General features: G+C 37.6%; 2 long non-coding RNA genes across 2 annotated transcripts in view; one reads left to right on the plus strand and one right to left on the minus strand.

Moving 5' to 3' along the window:
- LOC114487305 (uncharacterized) overlaps nt 1-17,771 on the plus strand; it is a 410,173-nt gene that overhangs the window by 364,748 nt on the left and 27,654 nt on the right. The window lies entirely within an intron of this gene.
- The window catches only part of LOC114487306 (uncharacterized), a 355,464-nt gene continuing 345,877 nt past the window's right edge, over nt 8,185-17,771 (minus strand). Inside the window, exons 4-5 of the long non-coding RNA XR_008618841.1 lie at nt 13,914-14,082; nt 8,185-11,529 (exon numbers count right to left, since the gene is read on the minus strand). This is a non-coding gene — a long non-coding RNA (uncharacterized lncRNA). The remainder of the gene's footprint in view (nt 11,530-13,913; nt 14,083-17,771) is intronic.

Raw genomic sequence — 17,771 nt, forward strand, 5'->3', positions numbered from 1 at the left:
CCCCTGCATCGGCAGGCGGGCGCGCAACCACTGCGCCACCAGGGAAGCCCCCCATGAATTATTTTGTGAATGAGGTCTAGACAGTCACAATTGCCTAATTAATTTAGGTGAGATCACCTGTGCTTCAGAGCGAGACATATATGTATTCATTGATTCAATGCCAGTCTTCTCTTGCCAGAGTAAGTCATGGAAACATCATGCCTAAGGATAGAAATGGCCTCAACTGGGAGACCATTTTACCGAATTTACCCAGCTCATCACCACACACGTGCTTATAATATTTAAATGGAACACTTTCAGAAAGTACATAAGTGCTTTGTATCATGGCATATGTGGTATATATTTCACTACTTGGGTATAAATTCTTAGGAAACGGTCCCCTTAGTTTTGAAGTGCTTTATGTTTTCCCGAGGAATCCACAGTCTCCCATGGGTTCCACTAGGAATTCAAACCTGAATGGGTCATTTTGTCCCCCTATCCGCCGTTCCTCCTGAGTCCTCAGTTTTTTTGTTAACAGTACAAAGATACTACTAACTTCCATATTTCCCAATCTGAAAGTGAATAAATCGTCTCTATTGCCTTGAATCCAAATATACTTTCAATATTCCGCTTTCCTTATTGGCTGGAACAACTCAGGAGGAATTAATCCCTCACTAGCATTATGAGATAAGCAATGCATGTGCAGGAACTTTAACATATATCATGATTGTATGTGTACATTTAGAGATATACATGTATGGAATTCTATACTTTAACAATTGCTGTGAATTATAAACACACTCATAAAAGCAAACCAAGATCATTATTAACAAAAAAAGTAAAAATAATGACTAAGTTGTATTTATTTAGGGCTTTGGGTTTTTACATATTTATTTCCAATCAGTTCTCATGAAATATTTATGATTATTCTCCCTTTTTCTTCCCATCTCCTTCTCCTCCTTTTCTTCCTTTTTCTTCTCCTCTTTCTTCTCATTCTTATTATCTTACAATTTTGCCAAATAATATTTAGAGGTTAAAATTGCTTAGGTGGTGAAGAGTGAATTTAGGCCTTGAATCAGGTAGGTCTGATTCACTCAAGCTCTTTTCACCAAAACCATACCTCTCTGTGGTTTAACCCGTGATGTTTTTGTAGCTATTGTAGGGAAGCCATTCTGGTGGAATTAACCCCTTTGTATGCATACAAACATGTGGGTCCTGTTTATGAAGAGCTATGAGGAAAAAGGTAGTCCATATCTACTTTTACTATATAAAGACAGATCCTGCAAAAATACTTCATAATACTTTACAATCAGGGCAGCTTCTAGGGTGAGGCAAGAAAAGTATCTAGGGCACAAAGTTTAAGGAGGCATGCACTCTTGGGGTGCTACAAGTGCAAGACTCACACCTGAGAGCAAAGGCCCCCTTAAAGTTTTCCCCCCCGGCACCTCACTTGCTTCCTCCTAGTCCTGGCCCTGCAGGCAGCAATTGTCATATGCTGGTCACCTTACTCTAGTTCCACAGAAATTAAAACCAATCATCAATGAGTGGTTTATTAAATATTTATTATGTGCTATAGGTTGAGGAAAAAGTCAAAACTTTTCCAATTATATTGCATCAGCTTGTACTGGAAGAAAATGTCATCCAACTAGGAAGACAAGACTTACTTACACATGGGAAACAGTCAAATCAGATATATTGTTGGCTCTGTAAAATACCACGGTCCCGTGTGAGGTCACAGATGTCAGATTCAGGACGGTGGAAAATGGGAGACGTTACTGACGATGCTCTCAAGGATAAGCCCTTGTGCTGTAACTCACATATGGGTGGGTGACGCAGGACCCTGCTGGGGAGACTATGGGACTCCAAGAAAGGCTGATTGATGTTGGCTGTAGGAAGCCATTTCTGTGTTTGAACAGGGGAACAATGTGCAGAAAGCTCTGTGATGGATTATGCATCCTTTTGCTGGAGTGGGCCAGGGTGATGGACGGATGGTAGGTCCATCCAAAATAAGAATATTGTTTCAAAGTGGGGGCATATTAGTTTAAAATTTATTTTAAAGTGATTACTGCTACAAAGAGGTTTTGATCTGTTACAGGGAAATTGGAGTTGGAAGAAAGGAAACAGTAGAGGTTGAAATGTCCAAATCAGGCATCTTATTTATACTATTTTGTCACATTCCCATTTCTCCTGAAGTTGGTTCCACAATGCACTTAGCCATTGTTGTTGGCTCTGAACTCCGTATTGTCTGATCCACATGGATGGCTGCTGGATCATGGGCTGCCTAATTCACCGAGCAGTTTGTGTTTCCCATTACTCCTGCTGAAGTTGGTTCAACAATGCACTTAGCCATTGTTGTTGGCTCTGAACTCCGTATTGTCTGATCCACATGGATGGCTGCTGGATCATGGGCTGCCTAATTCACCGAGCAGTTTGTGTGGGTGACTCTGGCATTCCAGACTAGATCACCAAGCCCTTCAAGGTCAGGGCTGAGAGCTCATTCTGGAATGTTCTATCTCTGTAGACTCTAGCAGCAACCGGGTCCATGAAAAACAGTTAATAAGAGTTTCACAGCTGTCTGCTTGGGAGAAAAGACATGGAGATAAATTGAACTTGATTACCCAATGAGGAAAGGTCTGCGTTTGCTGTACTTTGCAATGTTTGGACTGATCTGAATGAAATTTCCAATGGCTAATTTCATTTCTAATCCTTACATGAGCCAGAAAACTCCACCTGCAAGGGAACCGTTTTTCATTGCCTTCCTTTCGAAAAGGCATTTCCTGTCAACAGGAGCTGCAATAACAGGCAGGAACTGGTTACTTCTATGACGACACTGGTGGTTGCTTGGGAAGGAGGCCCAGGACTCAGGCTTCTGCAAAAGTTTTTAGCTTAGGGTCAAACCAGAATGAACAATTCAAGACCCACATGTCTCCTGATAGACAGATATCTGAGCTGGGGGCGCTGAGGCCCAAGACAGTTTACCAAGAAGGTAGAATTATGTAACCCTGTCACTCAACAGGGCTTCTTTCCAGTTCAAGGTACCCTGGGACTAAACAGTACACGTAGCAACAAAACAAACTGAGTGTGTACACTCTTTGCATTGCTAAATGGAGCACACTCCCCGTGTCGATGCATAAATCAACAAAAGCGCAATGGAGCGCTGCCTCATTTATTTACCAACGCTAGGGAATGGACTATTTATTAGAGATAAATATTCCAAATAGCTAAAGCCTATGACTTTAAGTAAGTGCCAAAACTTTTAAAAATGTTAACCAAGTATGATGAAAATCCTCTCAGCATTCCCTACTGTCTTCTTAAAGACTGTACTCAGAATATAGTTTGACCTTAGGAATGTTTGGAGAAAAAAAAAAATGGAAGAAGGAATGGACAGACACACCATGAGATCTAATGTTTTAATGCTTATGACTAATCAGGGAGAAACAAAGGGCTTCTAAACTTAGTCTTCTTTGCATTTTGAGAGGAGTCATTGGTGGACTGAAGGGGTAGTTTGGACACTGCTGGGGAGAAACTGCAGCCGTGTTGTGGGGGGGGCAGCAGCAGGAGAATGCCGGTGCTGCTGAATATATACACACATCACCTCACCTGATTCAGATCAGTTATGTCTCCTAGTAATAAAACAATATGAAACTGAGATGTCTTTAAGGAGATTGTGGAAGTCAAGAGAAGTACCAAAATATTAGAAATAGAGCAAGTGAGCTAAATATCAATCTAAAGTAAAATTCTAGAAAAAGATATTTCTGGGCACGTGGATAAGGAATGTCATCCTCAGGGTCTCCCTGTCTCTCTGACCTCATGTCTGATGATATACTTACAAATCCTGTGAGCTTTATGTGCACAACTTATGCACAACTTGACCATTCCCCGCCTCTTCTCTGTTCCTTTCATGGCCCAAGCCAACTGATACAGTAGATGAAATCATTGGCCCCAAGTCATCACTTCTGTCTGTGTACACACTTTCGCCATGGTGTTCTGATGGGCAAAGTCTACTTCCCTGCCCCTTGACTTTGAGCTCCATTGTGTGCCGTCCAAGAAAGAAAGCACGAGCTTGAAATGCGCCTGTCAGTGGAGCTTTCTTTCTGGCCTTTGCTGCCACGTCAAGAAGAGTTTCCTCAGGCTCATCGGTACACTCTTACCTGAGGTGCAGAACAGCATCATGGAGCAGACCTGAGGGAGATGCCCATCACGGTCTGACCCTGCATCTTGAACGGAGCGGTCAAGCCCGGCCCAGCTTGGGTCAGCAAACTCCTAGATGACCCGCAGGTCCTTAAGAACCAACGCTATTGCTTCAAGCCATTGCATTTTTGAATCGTTTATTATACAGCCATAGCTTACTAGAACAAAGATTAAAAATATCTTTTAGAAACATAAAGGCAATTTTAGCAACTCCTTAGAAGGGACAAATTCATCCTTTGAAGATTTTTGAGGCAGCTTAATGATCTTTAGATTTAGAAGCAAGGGTTCTGAAGCTTTGTGGCCTGAGGTCAAAACAGGGTTCCATCAACTTACTGCTGAGTGATCATGGGCAGTTATGTAACTTTTCTTTGCCTCAACTGGATTCTCTGTAAAATGGCCATAAAAATAGCACATGCCTCATAAGGTTGTTCTATGGATTAAATTAATGTGAACAGTAAATGCAAGACCTGGCAGATAGCAGGCACTTGAAGAGCTGTAAGTAGAGTTTTGTTTGTCATTATGACCGCTACTGATGTTGTTACAACAATTATTCCAGACTTCGTGTACAGACTTTATACAGTCCTACGCAAAACGCTAGCAGGATTTTTCAAGAAATATTACTGAAAATTTTATCAAATATCTACTTAAATTCTGAAATCATTGACTACATCATAATCATTGACTGACAAAAGAGTAGATAATCAAACTATAAAAATTTAAATGAAAATGAGTTAAATAGTTTTCCCTAAAGATGAATAATTGTGTACTTAGAACACAGAATTTACAATAAATGTACAACTAGGAAAAATATTTGCAATCAAATATGACAGATAAATAATTGAATTTCTTTATAAAGAACTCATTCAGCTTATCTTAAAATGTAAAAATATAATTCACAGAAGAAAAAATACAAACGACTGAGAAGTATTTTTCATTGTATCAGTTTTACGAACAAGCAAAGAAATGTAAATTAACAAATAATCCTATTTCCTTTCTTGCAAATCAAAATAATTGTAATAATAATAACAATAATAATCGTGACTAAGAGGAGAAAGATGAGGGGACTCAGTGTAGACGAGGGTGTGATAAATTAGAGGCACTCGTGTCCTGCTTCTACGAATAGATATTGGAGCAATACTAAATTTTTAACAACGTATAATTTTTATATGTTTATTATTTTATATAATTTTTAAACAATTTTAAAATATTTTTAAATGTCCACTCTACTAATTTTACTTCTGAGACTCTAAGGGAAGAATCAGAAATGTAGACGACAAGGAATGTACAAAAATAGAAAAGAAAGCATTATTTACAGACATGAAAAGAATATCAATGAGGGATATTGTTAAATAAACTGTGGTTTATTTATATAAACGGGTATTATGCAGCCTTTCAAATGGTATCGAGAGAGTTTTAGAAATACGTTTGTCATATTTTGTTGTAACAATAAGGTGCCATATCATTTAGACAGTACTGTTTTAAGCATATAAATATTATAGAAAAAAACAACTAAATGTGTTAACCTTAACACCTCTTCTGCTGTTACATATATTTTAAAATTCTGTTTCTGGAATTTTCTGGCAGTCCAGTGATTAGGACTCCACACTTCCACTGCAGGGGGGCACGGGTTCATTCCCTGGTTGGGGAACTAAGATCCCCGCATGCCGCGCGGCATGGCCAAAATAATAAATAAATAAATAAATAAATAAATCTGTTTCTTTATGTATTTTTAAATTTTTAACTGTGAACAAAAAAACCCACGTAACATGAAATTCATCAGCTTAAGCATTTTTACATGAACAGGTCAAAAATGTTAAGTATATTATTTATGTTGTTGTAACAGATCACCAGAACGAATTCATTTTTCAAAAGTGAAACTCTCTACCCATTTAACAACTCACTTCCCTCTCCTCCCAGCCTCTGATAACCAGCATTCTACTTTCTGTTTGACTAGTTTAGATACCTCATTTAAGTGGAATCATACAGTATTTGTCTTTTTGTGACTGACTTATTTCACTCATATAATGTCCTCAAGGTCCATCCATGTTGAGTATCTGACAGGATTTCCTTCCTTTATAAGGTTGAATATTATTGCATTGTACGTATAGACCACGTTTTATTTGTCCATCCATCAAGAGACATTTGGGTTGCTTCTGCTTATTGGCTACTGTGAATAATGCTTTCATGAACATGGGTGTTCAAGTATCTCTTCAAGACTCTGCTTTCAATTCTTTTGGATATATACACCCAGAAGTGGGATTGATGGATCACATGGTAGTTCTATTTTTAATTTTTTTAAGGAACCACAATACTGCTTTCCGTACCAGTTGTACCATTTCACAGTCCCACCAACAATGCACAAGGGTTCAAATTTCTCCGCATCTTTGCCAACACTTGTTCTTTTCTTGTCTCTCATCCTAACAGATGTGAGGTGGTATCTCATTGTGGTCTTGATTTGCATTTCTCTAACAACTTTTGATGTTAAGTATCTTTTCATACATTTGTTGGCTCTTTATGTATTTTTGAACATGTCGAAGTGTTTATCATTAACATGTATTACTTTTGTATCAAACAAACAAAACACTATGAACACAATTAGGATCAGTTTTGCCTCCAGTTCTGTGACATTAGCAAAAGCAAAAAAGCTTTCTTTTTCTAGGTCCCCAAATCCCCATTTGTGAAATAAGGAGACTAGACTAGCTTATCCCACATATGACTTCTTTTTAATAAAGGAAATAATCTTTCCTCATTTTCTTCAGTGTTGTGAAAGTAGTTGTTACATTTATAAATCTCCAAAATTTTGGAATGAGTCTGAGAACAGGTGAATGGGTAAACTGATGATTTGGTCGTAGTTTTTTCAGAATTTCTTCTTCATTTAACATTTTCAGTGCTCCAGCTCTGTAGAAAGCATTAGACCAGGGGCCAAGAATACAGAGATAATGCAGTCTGGACCCTGCCTTGTTAAGTTACAAGTCTATTTGGAGAGACAAGCTTATAAGTAAATAATTACAATGCAACTTGAAGCTGATATAATACATGTAAAAATAAGGTTCATTGGTGTTACAAAGAAGCAGACATCTGCTTCTAAGATGCTAAAAATGTGAAGACTCATCTAATAGTGGGAAAAAGCTCATAAGAGTTGTCCCCCAGACCTTGGTGTTTACAAAATCCAAGGCATTCAATTTAGTGAAAAGAAATGTAATATTTACCCAGCAAAGACAAAGCAGAATTTCCATGAGTATTTAACCATTACATTTTTTTTTAAACTAACAAATGGCTAAAATGTTTTCCATTCAATCAAATGGTATTTTAGAAATTGTGGTCTACACAAAGGATGTCTCTTGCTGGGCAGAGTAATATAATACATTCTGTGTGGAGTAGGAAACTTTAATGATATATGCAGTTTTGTTATTAAAACTGAGTTATATATTTTGCTCTGCTCTGGAAAATTGTGACCCAGTATAACGTATCTTCACATTGTTTATAACTTGAGGAAAATCAACATTTTGGGTTCCCAGTTCACACAGTAGGAATTACATTTGTTTTGGCCAAATATAATTTATATAACTGCAAGGAACAATAAAACATGAACTCTACAGTGTTTTCTTACCTAAAAATAATATAGACCTTGTAAAATTGAAGAGATTATTATTATAAAGGAAAAGACAGTAACTTAAAAGGCCGAAGCTCATTTTACAACACTCTTTAATGCCTGTGCAAATAGGCAGACACCTGTGTCCTCATTTTCCTTGACCCTAGCCACAGGACTGAGATTCCACATAGTAATAAATAACCTTGCAAATAAAACTTTGAAATATAATTTGCTTGAACAAGCCCAGTTCTTCTATGTTGAAAAGTCATTTTCAAAGTGACTTCTTAAAATGACTCAGTATTCTTTATTCCCGTGCCTACAAAGATCTTTTGTATGTGATGAAACGTCTGGTCCATCTTGTTAATAAGGCCTCATTTTAAAATTTTTAACTGTGAACAAAAAAACCCACGTAACATGAAATTCATCAGCTTAAGCATTTTTACATGAACAGGTCAAAAATGTTAAGTATATTATTTATGTTGTTGTAACAGATCACCAGAACGAATTCATTTTTCAAAAGTGAAACTCTCTACCCATTTAACAACTCACTTCCCTCTCCTCCCAGCCTCTGATAACCAGCATTCTACTTTCTGTTTGACTAGTTTAGATACCTCATTTAAGTGGAATCATACAGTATTTGTCTTTTTGTGACTGACTTATTTCACTCATATAATGTCCTCAAGGTCCATCCATGTTGAGTATCTGACAGGATTTCCTTCCTTTATAAGGTTGAATATTATTGCATTGTACGTATAGACCACGTTTTATTTGTCCATCCATCCATCAAGAGACATTTGGGTTGCTTCTGCTTATTGGCTACTGTGAATAATGCTTTCATGAACATGGGTGTTCAAGTGTCTCTTCAAGACTCTGCTTTCAATTCTTTTGGATATATACACCCAGAAGTGGGATTGATGGATCACATGGTAGTTCTATTTTTAATATTTTTTTAAGGAACCACAATACTGCTTTCCGTACCCGTTGTACCATTTCACAGTCCCACCAACAATGCACAAGGGTTCAAATTTCTCCGCATCTTTGCCAACACTTGTTCTTTTCTTGTCTCTCATCCTAACAGATGTGAGGTGGTATCTCATTGTGGTCTTGATTTGCATTTCTCTAACAACTTTTGATGTTAAGTATCTTTTCATACATTTGTTGGCTCTTTATGTATTTTTGAACATGTCGAAGTGTTTATCATTAACATGTATTACTTTTGTATCAAACAAACAAAACACTATGAACACAATTAGGATCAGTTTTGCCTCCAGTTCTGTGACATTAGCAAAAGCAAAAAAGCTTTCTTTTTCTAGGTCCCCAAATCCCCATTTGTGAAATAAGGAGACTAGACTAGCTTATCCCACATATGACTTCTTTTTAATAAAGGAAATAATCTTTCCTCATTTTCTTCAGTGTTGTGAAAGTAGTTGTTACATTTATAAATCTCCAAAATTTTGGAATGAGTCTGAGAACAGGTGAATGGGTAAACTGATGATTTGGTCGTAGTTTTTTCAGAATTTCTTCTTCATTTAACATTTTCAGTGCTCCAGCTCTGTAGAAAGCATTAGACCAGGGGCCAAGAATACAGAGATAATGCAGTCTGGACCCTGCCTTGTTAAGTTACAAGTCTATTTGGAGAGACAAGCTTATAAGTAAATAATTACAATGCAACTTGAAGCTGATATAATACATGTAAAAATAAGGTTCATTGGTGTTACAAAGAAGCAGACATCTGCTTCTAAGATGCTAAAAATGTGAAGACTCATCTAATAGTGGGAAAAAGCTCATAAGAGTTGTCCCCCAGACCTTGGTGTTTACAAAATCCAAGGCATTCAATTTAGTGAAAAGAAATGTAATATTTACCCAGCAAAGACAAAGCAGAATTTCCATGAGTATTTAACCATTACATTTTTTTTTTTTAAACTAACAAATGGCTAAAATGTTTTCCATTCAATCAAATGGTATTTTAGAAATTGTGGTCTACACAAAGGATGTCTCTTGCTGGGCAGAGTAATATAATACATTCTGTGTGGAGTAGGAAACTTTAATGATATATGCAGTTTTGTTATTAAAACTGAGTTATATATTTTGCTCTGCTCTGGAAAATTGTGACCCAGTATAACGTATCTTCACATTGTTTATAACTTGAGGAAAATCAACATTTTGGGTTCCCAGTTCACACAGTAGGAATTACATTTGTTTTGGCCAAATATAATTTATATAACTGCAAGGAACAATAAAACATGAACTCTACAGTGTTTTCTTACCTAAAAATAATATAGACCTTGTAAAATTGAAGAGATTATTATTATAAAGGAAAAGACAGTAACTTAAAAGGCCGAAGCTCATTTTACAACACTCTTTAATGCCTGTGCAAATAGGCAGACACCTGTGTCCTCATTTTCCTTGACCCTAGCCACAGGACTGAGATTCCACATAGTAATAAATAACCTTGCAAATAAAACTTTGAAATATAATTTGCTTGAACAAGCCCAGTTCTTCTATGTTGAAAAGTCATTTTCAAAGTGACTTCTTAAAATGACTCAGTATTCTTTATTCCCGTGCCTACAAAGATCTTTTGTATGTGATGAAACGTCTGGTCCATCTTGTTAATAAGGCCTCAGGTAGTAAAGGGACCATTCTGAATTTAGAGTTGGGAATTGAATGAATGAATGAAAGAATTGCTTAATCAATCATCCAATCAATAATTAGGCATTTATCTTTAAGGTCAACTAGCCTATGCAGGAATTGACTCTCCTACTTCAGTATCGTAATATAAAATGTGATCCTAGTCTCAAAAATGTGGGAGTGATAAGGGAGAAGAGTGAAACTTCCTTTGAGGGGATATGTGCAAGAGTCATACTGAACACATATTGTAAAACTGCTGAATACAAAATCGATCAGACAACTAGAAAAAATATTGACATTTTGTTGGCAAGTACTGTGTTCAAGGAACTGGTCGGTGGTATCTTATTTAATCTGTAAAGTCTAGACAATTCCGCGAAGTTGGCAGAATTATCTTACATGTGAAGAAGCTAGGGTCATAAATTTTAAGTGACATTTTCCAAATCACATAGCCAAGTATGTGGTAGTGTTGACCCTGGACCATAAGTCTTCTGATTCTACATACGGCACTCTTGCCACTACACCACTTGAGAATCTGCTGAGTGAAGACTATAAGCTAGTACAGTCACAGCATAATCAGATGGCAGATGGGCCTAGCATTCCTACTAGATGACACCTATCTATTCATGCAATTCTTACCTTTCCTCGGGCTCAAAACTTTTTCACTTACAGAGCAGATTTTTCTGCTCTGTGATTTATTTAGACTTCAAATTCTTCAGATTCCCAGTGTAATTTTTGACTTGGTCTTTTAAGTCTTAATGTCTATTTTAAACTGGAATTTGAATTATATTTAATAGTATTAGGGTTTCTAACTGCATTGATTTTTTTCTGAAGCAATCCATTCTTAATACTTATTTAGAGAGAGAATCCTAAGGAATCGTAAATGGTGCAGACTTGTTTTTCAGGAGCCAACATGAGAGTCCATTTTCCTTTAAAAAAAAAAAAAGTTTGCAGCCTCTCCAGGCATTGAATCATCTGGCTTGGGGCCAGGCACTAGAGGGTGCTTTAGAAATATTATTTGATGATGAACTCGGATGTTGTCCACTTGCTTTTCAGAAATCATTCCTGTAAATCACGGCTTTGAAAACTTGTCAGCATTTTGCTCTTTCTTTTGTGGATTTCTTCAAAGGGAGAAGGAATGCCTGAAAAGTAAACATTAAACAGCCATAACTGCATCCCAAGGAGCGCGGAATAAAAAAATTATAGATACTTATAGATATATAAATGTTTCTGTGAGATAAAAAGAGAACCCTGTGGATAACTCACAAAGAGCCTACTGGAACTTTATCAGTCGACTGGGCTTTGTCAGAGTAAAGCAGGTTTGTGAGGGGGCCAGGGCAACATGTGTTTCTCCCTGTTCCATACCCTTCTTTTCTGGAAGCTTGCTGTAAGCATAACACCTCACATTTGTATGAGACTTCTCTCTTTTTTTTAAGTCACACTTTTACATATATTATCTCTCAAGTGATGTTCACAAAACCTGTATAGTAAGCATGACTATTCCTATTCTCTAGATTAAAAAAAAAAAACAGGTTTAATGAGGATAACTATTTCACTCAGATCTATAAGGTTAAGTGGCAGAATCAGATTTTAATTATAAGACTTTTTCCTAGTATATAGGGCAGAAACCCCACTCTTCTTTTTTTATACAGTTAACATAACCATATTTCTTCCCTTCTTCCTTCAGACTTTGTCACCACTTGTATCTTTCCTTGTTAATGTCTTCAAATTTTAAATAAAAATAAAATCCATAAACAACAAAAACCAGAGGGCATGAAATATAAAATAAGGACACACACACCTCCTTTGCTGTTGGAAAAAGAAAAAGCATAACCTGGTAGGGGAGCTAAAAATGTCCTGTGGAGAGGATAATAGAGAGGCTCTACCATGAAGTAGAGCCATGAGTAAGGTGTGGTGTGTGGAAGAACCTTTCCAATTAGGAAGAACTCTAATTGGAAAGATAAGGAAGGGTTTCTTAGGAAAACAATGCCTTTCTTTAGGTCTTGAAAGACAGCAAGATTCCAAAAGAGCACCCTAAGCTTTGGAAATAGTAAAAGACAAAGTCGGCAAAGCTCAGGGCATTTGCAGAAAACAATGAATATTCAGGTTATTGGAGGATCGCTTCCTAAGCAGGACCACAGGGAGAAGAGGATGGCAACAAGCTTTTAACCAGGTCTAGAGCAGCTCTGTCCCAGATCAGGGAAATGTTTTCTTTACTTTTTTTTTTTTTTTAAGTCTTTATTGAATTTGTTACAATACTGCTTCTGTTTTATGTTTTGTCTTTTTGGCTGTAAGGCATGTGGGATCTTAGCTCCCCGACCAGGGATTTGAACCCGCACCTCCTGAATTGGAAGGCGAAGTCTTAACCACTGGACCTCCAAGGAAGTCCCAGGGAAATGTTTTCGAATAGGCATTGTCCGAAGCAGTAGCCATGGGCCATATGTGGCTACTGAGCACTTGAAAAGTGGTTGGTGTGACTAAGAAACTGAAAACTTTGTTTAATTTACCTTCATTTTTAATGTAAAATCACATGTGACTAGAGCCCACCATTTTAGACAGAGCGATTCTAGGGGCCTTGGATGATAGACTGATAGACTCTCTACGGTTACCCCGGGGGAGAACAGATACTTGCTGACTGAGGAGAGAAACGAACTGAGAGACTTTGGAGAGGCTGAGATAAGAAAAATAAGGGCTGGAAGAATGGGAAGTTGGGATAAAAGGAGACATCCGGTGATAATCGCTGAATCTGTGAACCACGGGATTCAAAATGCAACTGCTTGCACACTTTTGTGTAAGAAAAGTTTGTTCTTCACCAAATTTATGAACTCCTCCAATGTCAGAATGATGTCTATTCTTTCATCTCTCAATATCTAGTAGCCAGCCCCATGTCTTCCACAAAATATGTTGTGCATATGACTATTCTGACAAATTCAGCCACAGTTGTGCATTTATATGTTACGGTTAAATTAAAATGTCCATTATCTAAACCTGATGGAACTAATGAGTGGAGATAGTTAATTTTCAGTCATTTAAACACAACGTATATAACCAGGTAAGTCTTAAAAAATGTATTGGCTTGTGTGTGTGTGTGTGTGTGTGTGTTAGTTTGTTTCACCCAAATCTTTCTCTATCTCTAAAGTACTTGGAATTTAAAAACTCCAATATGGTTTATCAGACACATTATCTGTATTCTTTTAAACCCAGAAGAAATAATATTCTTGTTTCAGCTTTATTAGATTCTTAAATTATGGATAAGGTATTCTGTAAAACTAGCTAGTGCCCACTCCTCATTCTAAGGCTGAAAGGATAAACCAAAACAGAAAATTGGGTTCCCCCAGCCTGTAAGGAATTGATCTCCCAAGATTTAAGATCATGGTATCAAAACCACAAGTAAACACTGGTACTGAACTCAGTAAATGGTTTTCCTGCAATACTTTGCAGAAAAGAATAAAACCACAGCAGCAACAGCAGTGCAACACCTTACCCCCATTCCCAGAAGCTCAACCGCTAATTATTATTTTTTTACCTGCAAATGGACTCATCATTTGGATACCTTCTCAAATAAGTCTTAAACGTTTTTGTACTGGTGAATTCTCATGTGTGGATGTCTTGGGGATGAATGGGCACCAAACAGCCTTCCATGCGCTGTGTTACAGGCCAACGTTCACCAGATGACCTGGCCTCTCTTCTTCTACCTAAGGATATGAGAAAAATATGCAGGATTTAGGAAAGCAGGATTGGGAAGTCAGTTAGTTTTTCCTTAACAGTTATTCAAATTGTACCTTGGCTAACCACACCTAATGCAGATGGAGTGGGTTTATCCATTTCTCCAAGCAAAAGCTACCTGTGTTCTAACTCCCCAAAAGTCTTACTTTGGAGATATTTTTTGCAATTCATCAATAACCTCTGTGGCTATTGCCAAAATCATCCCCTCTCCCCGTTTTTTAGACCTGAAGGGAAAGTGAAGATAAGCTCAACAGCCACTGGAGTATCTTGGAGATGCAACTCTAGAGATTTGTCCTCCTATGTCTTCTTTGCTCACAACAGTGAAAATCTTCAAATTTCTAGAGATACTGTTTTCTAGCATCTAAGTCTCATCCAAATTGTATAACATTTCTTTGAAATAATGGCAGCAGGACTTTGAAAGAGTTTTTAGTTCTGAATCCTCAGTTATGATTTTATTGTTTGGGTTTCCTTACCAAAAAATAAATAAAAGCCATGATGCAGAACTGTATCTTCTTCTATGTATTACCTGAATTCAGGCAACTGACTATATAAACCTAAGGAAAACAGTGAAGTTATCAATAGCAATGTTAGTCAATGCTGAAATTGTTCCTCCAGTCACAGAATCCTGAGATCTTAAAACTGAAATTGACTGTAAAGAAGCCACTTGAGATCATTCTTACAAATGACTGTACTATTGCAGGTATTAAATGCCTGGGAGCAGAAATGGGAAGAATGCTCGTTCATGTTCTGCTCTTTTTTTTTTTTCTTTCTTTCCAAATGTCCAAGTAGCCAAGTCTCTGGTATGTATCAGAGGAACAGGCAATTTTCAGAGTGAAGTCAACTGAAAAGTATGTAGATGGCAGTGTAAATGTTAGGAGAGTTTGGAGGAAAGTATGCCAACTATGTGCTGGTTTTTGCTACAGTAAGTATAGAACCATCTCTTCAATGCCATGGGCAAGATCCTTGCCAAGTGGAATACCCTATTTATAACCCTATCAAGAAGAGGAAATAGTGCCAGGAACAAGATAAAACTATTAGCTGTATTAACAAAAATACTTAAAAGCATGTTTGTATTTGAAAATAAATGTTAGTGGTTAAGCAAAAAAATATAAGTAGTTGTAGCTCTGGGTGTTGAAACCTGTTGCAAGACCATTAATTAGTCATCGTCTTATCTTCACTGCCATGTCTCTGCCAACTTGCCTGTTTGAAGTCATAAATGGAGCTCACAAATGGACTCTTTGGGAGATATGGGGAAATAAACAATTCCCCCTATTCGGTAAATAGTTAAGAAATCTCCCTGGGCTCACATGTTTTTTCTCCTCTTGTTGGCACTGTTGATTCAGTGCCCATCTGGGACGCCCTCCCGATCTGACTTGAAGCTGCCAGTCTTTCCAATGCCAAGTATGTAGGCTGCAATCCCAGAAATGGGAAAAAGAGACCAAGTCCAAGGGCGTGCCATCGAGTGTGCAGACTCTGGTCACAAGGGTGTCACACTGGGAGGGGCCTGGCAACTAGCCTGTGCCTGCCAGCGTCACGACACGGGCCATGAGCTGCCACCCCATGTCCTTCCCTCCTCCCCGTTACCCTGGGGAGCGGCATGTTGAAGAAGCAAGTGGCTGCGGGAACGGCTGCAGTGGTGCCAGGGTCGGCTTCTTCGGCCTTCCTATTGTATCCGTGGAACTTGGTATGTGCCATACTGTCCTCCCCTATAAGGACTGGGCAAGCATCAAGATACAGTTTCCTTTTCCTTCCTTTGTTTTGTCACTTTCTCTTCTCCACCTACTCATCTAACCTGGTAGAGTGCAAAGACCATAGGATATGGGATCAGACAAAATCAGGGTTACATCTAGCTCTTTTTTTTTGGTTTTTTTGTTTGTTTGTTTTTCTGCAGTACGCGGGCCTCTCACTGTTGTGGCCTCTCCCGGTGCGGAGCGCAGGCTCGGGACGCGCAGGCTCAGCGGCCACGGCTCACGGGCCCAGCCGCTCCGCGGCATGTGGGATCTTCCCGGACCGGGGCACGAACCCGAGTCCCCTGCATCGGCAGGCGGACTCTCAACCACTGCGCCACCAGGGAAGCCCCCATCTAGCTCTTTTACTAGCTCTGTGTCTCTGAAGGTAAAACAAAACAAAACGTTTAACTCATCTAAGCCTCAACTTATTTTCCGCTAATGGCGCCTACCTTGCTGGTTTGCTGTGAGGTTTAGCAGAGGTGATATAAGAGCCTAGCACCGGTTCTAGGACATGAGAGGCAATAAATATTAACTTGCCATAGCTAGAGGCACTACATTAGACTATGGCTGTGCCAATTGATTAATGATTTATTCATCTTGTTATTTACTAATCTTATTCATTTATCATTATATTAGATAGTGATATAGAATACTACCCTATGTGTCTACTTATTAAAATAATTATTAACCCTCTATCAAGTTATGTGATAATTTTATAAACAATTATATATACTTATTTAAGATATAATTGCCGGACTTCCCTTGTGGCACAGCAGTTAAGAATCCGCCTGCCAATACAGGGGACACGGGTTCGAGCCCTGGTCCGGGAAGATCCCACATGCCGCAGGGAAACTAAGCCTGTGCGCCACAACTACTGAGCCTGCGCTCTAGAGCCCATGCTCCGCAGCAAGAGAAGCCACTGCAATGAGAAGCCCTCACACCGCAAAGAAGAGCAGCCCCCGCTCGCTGCAACTAGAGAAAGCCTGCGCAGAGCAACAAAGACCCAACGCAGCCAAAAAAAAAAAAAAAAAAAAAAAAGAGATATATTTGCCACACTTATGTATTATTATATTTTATATTATAATATATAATACATTATGTATTATTATATGAGTCTGTATCATGTATATGCCCTATATCATTACATGATATATAAATATATATATTTATACAAACATTACATATATCACACGTATTATGTATTATTTTATGTTTTATAGATCATTACATATTATTATATTATGGTTCATATTATATGAGTCTGTATCATTTATACGCCCTGTATCATGTTTTATATATCATATTAATACATATTATTTGTTTATATAAATTGTATATATTTATATGTCATTTTATCATTTTATCATTTCATTAAATAAGTAATATAAGAATGATACAATAATTATATTATTAGTATATTATACATAGTATAATGTATATTATGTTGTAATATAGATAATTTGATTATATGATTATTAACATTTAAAAAAATTTTAATAATATTCTATTTATATATGCTATTACGTAAGCATAAATGTAAACATACATACATGAATGTAATTATTTAATAATCTCTAGTGTACTTGGGCCACAGTTCTCATGGTTAAGAATTGCCACAAGGAGAGGTAGTAAAATACCAGGGAAAGACCATGTGTCTCAGACTAAAAAAAGCTTAAATCCAGTCCATACCAGGTGTGGGAATCTGGGCATGCCATTAACCTCCCTGAGTCCCTATTTCCTTACTCTATTAGAAAGAAGGGGGCGGGAAACTTGCAGACTTAAATCGAAATAATATATGAACAGTGAACAACACAACCACCAGCACATAAGTAATCAATAAATGAAGGCTATCACTATTCATATTATTGTTCAAGTTAATTATTATTAAAAGCTAATTATCATTGTTTTCAATGTAAGTCTTAGAAATA

This window comes from Physeter macrocephalus, chromosome 12 (genome assembly GCF_002837175.3).
Source record: "Physeter macrocephalus isolate SW-GA chromosome 12, ASM283717v5, whole genome shotgun sequence".
Classification (NCBI taxonomy): domain Eukaryota; kingdom Metazoa; phylum Chordata; class Mammalia; order Artiodactyla; family Physeteridae; genus Physeter; species Physeter macrocephalus.